We start from the raw sequence: 6,929 nt of genomic DNA, 5'->3' as shown, positions 1-6,929 counted from the left end.
GAGGCTGTTGTATTACTGTCACCAAAACAATGTAGCTAGGCTAGAAATGTTACAGGTATGTAAGAGACAGAGCTGCCTGGGGAAAGTTACTTGAAGTTTTGTAGGTTTTTACTTAATTGCAAAATTACTTCCATGTAGGAAGTTTCCTATTATGATATAGTCTGTTAAAAACAGCATTATAAAGCACTCAGTCATATGGTGTTTTTAAAAATTGCTTAGTGATTTCAAGCAGATACACTTCTATAAAACTCCACAGTAAAAATATCTGAATTTATAGAAATATTGACTATATTAAAGGTATAAATACTAAAAACTGGGTTCAGTTTTTTTGAGTACATATTTGTCTTACTGTAAAGGTTGCAAGAAAGGACATAATGAATTTAAGGTGTTAGTTGTTTGTTGAAGCTATGCAACAGTTCTTTTTATTCAGTCTAACAGATAACCAAAATCTTGGCTCCTATCACTGCAGAGTTCTGGTGTCTGATGCTCAGGGTTTACTGCAGTGATCACTGAATGAAGCAAAGCAGCAGGCTAAGTGTTCAAACACCATGGATCAGTGAAAGCTGGGAATAAGGAATATCAAATAAACAGTATGCAGATGACCTATCAGAGTAGGATGTGACCTTGTAATTTGCTTTTCTGCTTTAACTGTTATCATTCTTTAAGGTTCAAACAGTGTACTCCCCTGTGCATTGCCATGGTTGGATTAGTGCTGCCTGTGTGGAGTAATAAACACACTGTAAATTATTCTTCCCCTCTCTGTGTAAAGGGTAAAGCAGCACCAGCTGATGTTCAGCTTTTTCCTTCATGTTTTGGCACACATGAATCTAATGCTTGCCTCTCTTGGACAGTCATTAGTGGGAGTCTGTTGCAAGTAAGCCCTGTTGTAATTACAATAGTATAACCTCAGTGTATGTTGCTGCTGTAGTGTTACCTTTCCTGCTCTGTTGGCAGAATAATGCTTTGTAGGCATATTTTTCTTTCTGGGTGTTCCTGGGAATACTGAGTATGGTCATATATGTGTATTACATATATGTCATGTATGTAATATGGTAAGTGTGGTAAGTAATATGTAGTATGGTAGATGAGTCTATGCCTTTAATTGTAGAAGGCTTCAAGTGTTATTCTAGTCCATGCATAGTTGCATTAGTGACATGCAGCTCTCCAGTGAAAAAAATCCCAGACTTAGATGTTTTTTCATTAGACAATTAATAAAGTACTCAAGAGGATTCAATTTGACTTTTCCCCTTGCAACAGATCTGGACTTTAATTTACTCCTTGCAACTAATGATGTCTTGATCAGATTGAATTTACTTCAAATTTGGTGGTAATTGTTTCAGAGGGAGGCATAATCCCTCAAGAGATCATTGAGAATCCTTCAAGAAGACAGAAAAACAGCAGGACCTCTCTAATTTCTATTCAATAATTAAGCAGCATATTTACCAGTATTGTTTTAATCCAGAATATGTTTTAGTGATTTTCTAAACAGCATAACATAGCTCCATAATTTTACCTTATTGTTAAAATTTTCTTTTCTAGTGTAGTGAAAAGTGAGTGTCTTTGTGGCAGGGTGAGGAAGGGAGAAATTAGAAAATTGTTTAAAGCTAGTGGCTTTAATTATAACTATAGCATAAGCACTTAAGCAGGGACTTTAATCACTCAAAGAAAAAAAGCTTCAAAGGACAGCTACTTATTTGTTGTGCTCAGCCCTCCACTGTCCTGGTGCATTAGAGTAGTTCATTCTTTCTCCAGTGAAAACTGATCCTCCCACCTGGTGCTATAATCCAATTGCATCAGGACAATGTACTCAGAGCCCTACATGAGTAGTGGCTCATAGCTGATGACCACAGGATACAGAGACCCAATACATTATTTCATTCAGAAACTTTTAAGGCTGTAACACTCACCCTTATTAAGGAAATAAGAGAGCAAATATTAAAGTTTTTGTGCAAGATAAGTGAAAAAAGGCATATTGTTCTGTACATTGAGCTGTAGTCACAGGTTACAAGATATCTCAGTCAATATATTCAACATTTACCCCTTTCTTCTCCCAGATTAGCCTTTAAGAAAAAAACAGGAATAAGTCCTCTAAGTTTCTTTTCTGCTCTGTCAGCCAAGAAAAGCTGCATATTATGTTTCCCATTAGTACTTTTACAGGAAGTGTTACTTTATATTGAATTCTAAATTCCACTTGGACTAGAGGAAATTTTACTAGTAACTTTCCTTTATACTTTTAAGACACAGTTCCTTTTACCCCTGGTAATCTACTGCTTCTCTTTGCAATTCTTGGATGTAATTCCTTTTGTACCTGAATCCTCGTGCTTTTATGCTCTCAGACAGCAAAGGCTGAAAAACCTTCAAGCTTTTTGCTTAGATTGGATTTGTTTCTTCAAGACTGCAGATCACAGATCTTAGTCCTTTCCAAATGCATCTTTTTTTAATCTTTCCTTTTTAAATCTATTCTGGAAGATTTAGAATTGTCCAGTCTTTTGTGTGTTTCACTTTTCTCATTAGAATCTTTTAGTAGAAGCTGCTCTTGCTACACAACTTCATACCTAAGCTACAGCAGAAGTAAAATACTGACTTCCCACAGAAGTAGTTTTATAGTTCATGAAATTACTTGAAAGTAACAGAAAACCAGAAATGACGTCTTGATGCCTGCCCACCCATTAAACCCCTCTTCTCAAGCTTCTATGTGGAATGCATTAGTACAAAATTAGTATAAAAAGCCTAATTAAGGCCAGATTACAGTCAAGCTCAACTCACATATATTTGGTTAACATCATGGGATCTTCCTCTCAGGCAGCATGAAATCCACTTGAAAGTATTCAGATCACTGCATCTCAGGTGACAAAGAAAAAGAACCAGAATAAAAAAGAACCAGAATTCTGCCTGCATTGCAGGTGGCTCAAACCACACTGTGTTTCCTCCTGCCTTCTGTTCCTTGCAGTAGCCACAAAATGATCTTCCACCATCCAACCATTAATGTATAAACTCAAAGCACTAAAAGTGCACCTTTACTCTAATTTTTTACCCTTCTGCTGGCCTTTTCTCTTGATAGGAAGGAATTCCAGGAGGAATACACACCTATGGACACTGTACAGTATCCATACATGACAAAGGCTCATGTTTTCTGTGGATGAGACAGGACCAGGATTTTCTCCTAGACTGTTCTTTCTTACCATGTTTTACACCATGAAAATATCTTTCCTCTTGCTTCTTGCTCCTACAGTTTTGTTCCAGGTATTATGCCTTTGAAAGTTTCAGCTTTTTTTGGTGAACTTTCAGTACCAGAAGTGGTTCCAGAGGTTAGCACTGGGTAAGTTTTCCATGAGAAGAAAAAAATTGAGCTCAGCTGATGTTCTTAAGGACCTGTTTATGTTATGCAGATTAGCCAGAACAGTAATGGGAATTTTACAATCATCCTCTAGCCAAAAATTCAAATTGTTGAATTTGAATTTATAAAGGAAACATCTTTCTTTTCCTGTCTGTCTTGGACAGTTTAATACTCAGTCAGTGTTCCTTCTAACTCTGTTGTCCAATTGATTACAATACCTGTTCAAAATACATGAAAAATTGACCCTACATTATATGTAAGTGGTAATGGACTGTGAAGGACAACAGTGAAGAAAACCTTCACTGTGAATGAAGCATGTAAGAGTTTTGTTTTGTGTTTATTTTTTTTCAAGAATCCACAGAAACAGCATGAGCTGAATCCCACAGCAAGGAGATGTTGCTATGCTGACCTGTACTTTCCAATCTTGTTAACAGTGAGAGCCCTGCTTTAGTACATCAGTCAAATCACAAGCAGTGGTGACACTAGACATCTCCAAAACCATAGTTAAAATTCTATCACAGCCTAAAATAATGCTAACCAACAGAGAAACAAAGTGTCACACTAAGAGAGGCCAATGCTTCTGTACAGTAAATGTTGAATGATACACTTGAATGCCCATTCCCACAACAGATATTTTTTTCCTGGGTGAATTAGATCTCACATTCAGTATTCAAAAACCATACTTTAGGCTGTTCCTAAATGCCCTAAGAATGAAGTTCCTTTCATATTGTTACAGATGCATGGTTGCACAGACTTTTCCCTAAGTAAGAAATCAGTTTCAGTAAGTCCCAAGTGTTCTCTTTCCCACTCTCCCACATCTGGCCATTTGTTTTTGCCTCTCCACCACCCCCTGCATTTTTGCAGGCTTTTAAAACCAGATCAAATCCTCAAACTGAGAGGTATTATATACCACTACTGGGGATTGAGTAGTCAAGAACAATTATAGCTGGAGTATTGCTGCCAAGTGCTTTGTATCATTAAACTGTAGTCTTGGGAAAACATTTTGAGAGCCATTGTACCCCCTCAAGAAAGTAAGCATAGTTAAGTGAAACTAAATTCAACAAATGGTTTAGAAGAGAAAGAGCAAGAAAATTTACTTAGCTACTTGTAGGAGAATGGTTTATCCAGATTTATTTTGGATAAATAGGATGAGTTTTGGATATTTGGATAAATTTGGATAAATATTTTGGTTTTGTTTGCACAGTTAAAGATGGAAAGAACAGAACAGTGCTCTTATATTTGTACTGCTGATTATAAAAAGGCAAGTGTTGAACACTAAAAATATCCAACATCTTTAATCAGGATAATTGAGGGTGAAGATGGTCTTCTATCAAATAAATACTTCAGATCAGCTATTTTTTGGTAATTTGCTGACAACTTTCAAGGTGAGGAATAACATACCTACATAAATTAGATGTCTTTATGTGGTGCATTTTCTTCTGTTCTCCTAGATGCCCTCTTCACCTTTTAAACTGCCTTTATCTTTTCTGCTTTCTTTTTCTTCATGAAGTTCAAATGCTTGCATGCTTAAATATAGAGCCCTCTTGGTATCAAGCACACTATTCTATGTATTGTTTCCTTCCTAAAGGGTCACTCCAAGGCTGCACTGCAATTTAATACTCGCATGAGAATTCAGCTTGAGTTCAGGAGTTTGTATATGCACCACATCCAGTGTCAATTGAGTTTTACCCAGCAGTTGTTTTTCAGATCTGCATTAAGTTATTCACACCAAATGCTTTTAAGTCCTTTTCCATTGTACTGAATTTAAAATAGTTAAAAGAATGCAAGATGAAAGCAGGGGAATTGTTTGTACTATTTGGAGGCTTTTTTGTTACCTAGATGAGTCAGACAATGTATTTACTTTTTTACCCAGTGTAAAAGATGCACAATACTTTAGTCCAAGGACAAGGTTCAGAAAGGATTGAAAATCTCTACCCATCCAATCTTTTACTCCTGATAGTGGAAGATAAGCAGCAGATTACTACTGACTTTATTATTACTTAGTTTGTGAACAGAAAGCACAGACTATTATAGCACAATCATTCCTCAAAATGAAAAAATATGTCTATATTGTATCCAACCTACTTCAGCTAAAAATTAACATAGGAAGGAGCCTACCCTACTTAGATATGGAATGAAGAAAATTCCAATCCGGTGTTTTGTGAACAGATAATATTTGGGCTAATTTAGCTACAGATTTCTGTAATAGGGAAAAAGCTATGAAAATTGGCTAGAATATTAGAAAACTAATTTGACTTCCTAAAAGTGAGAATTTAACTGGGAATTCCAATTCTAAATTTTATATCTACCCAGTCAAGAAACACAAAAAGCTACCACATTTGTGTGCCATTAAGAATTACTTGTAAATCAACATATAATCAACCAACCGCTAAGCAGCAAATATTCAGTGAGCAGCAAGAAAATAAAATTCAAAATACTGAAATAGATTGTGAAATTCAGCTTATAACCAAAAAATCTGAATATTTAAAGACATTCAACTAACAAAGAAAGCATTATTTTCTAGTTAGAATAAAAGAATGTGAAGGTGTTGAATTCAGTTCCCAAGATGTGGAATATTATGTGAGAGTCCGGGACTACAGTTCACAAAAAAATTGCTGCAAACTCTGCCCGTTGTACATTTCTTTCACTGAAACTTCAAATTCACAAATTTATTTCTCAGACTTTTAACTAAAGTTATCACATCAAGCATCACATTTTAAAATACTTCTTAACATTGATGCAAGGATTCTTAAACATTAACTTGGAAGAATTAATTATCCATAACAGGCCCGCTGATTAGATGCTTTGTTAATTATGTTGCTCATTTTGTGACAGTCTCGGTTCAGCTCCTGATCACTATCTATTCTTTGGCAGATTAATAATTTCTGAATCAGAGAAGCTCTGTGAAAAGATCACAGAAAACATCTCAGCTCTACAAACACAGAACATGAGCGGTCTCAGTTAAGGTCAATAGTGAGCCCAGGAAGGAAGCTCTTATTTCAGCTCTTTGCACAATACCTACTCTGTAGGTAAACAGAGGTGTTCAGTTTAACAACATTGACAGATCTTAACCTTTCCAAGCATACATATTTATTTAATTGCTATGTTTAAATCAAAGATATATCCTATGAATAGCTTTTGCAAAGAAAGTGCATGAAGATTTCCTTTGTTTCTTATTTGAATCACTAAGATGAAAGTGAAGGCTGAGGTAGTCATTTTACTCAAAGGAAATAAAACAAAGAAACCTCTATTTCATTGATAAGAAAGCAGAGCTCTGATCTCCCATGAGCTGCTAACTTCAAAATATTCAACTGAACTACATAAAGAATAATCCCTGTAGTCACTAAGGCATGCAATGTGGTTGGCCCTTATGTGATACATGTTCTAAGTCTGGGAAAACAATTTCTACTTACTATGACACCTCTCATATGAAATTCAGATGTAAATGAAGGCCTGTCTTTCTGCAGAGAATGAATTTTTTTTCCTGTTCTTGTATCTCTTAGGCTGAATTTACTTAAATTCAATGTGCAGTAATAAAGAATAACGAGAACCCTGTTTTCCCTTGTCCCTACAATCTCAGTCATTAATAAAA

This window comes from Agelaius phoeniceus, chromosome 4 (assembly GCF_051311805.1).
Source record: "Agelaius phoeniceus isolate bAgePho1 chromosome 4, bAgePho1.hap1, whole genome shotgun sequence".
In the NCBI taxonomy this organism is placed as follows: Eukaryota; Metazoa; Chordata; class Aves; order Passeriformes; family Icteridae; genus Agelaius; species Agelaius phoeniceus.
This window is presented reverse-complemented; position numbering follows the sequence as displayed.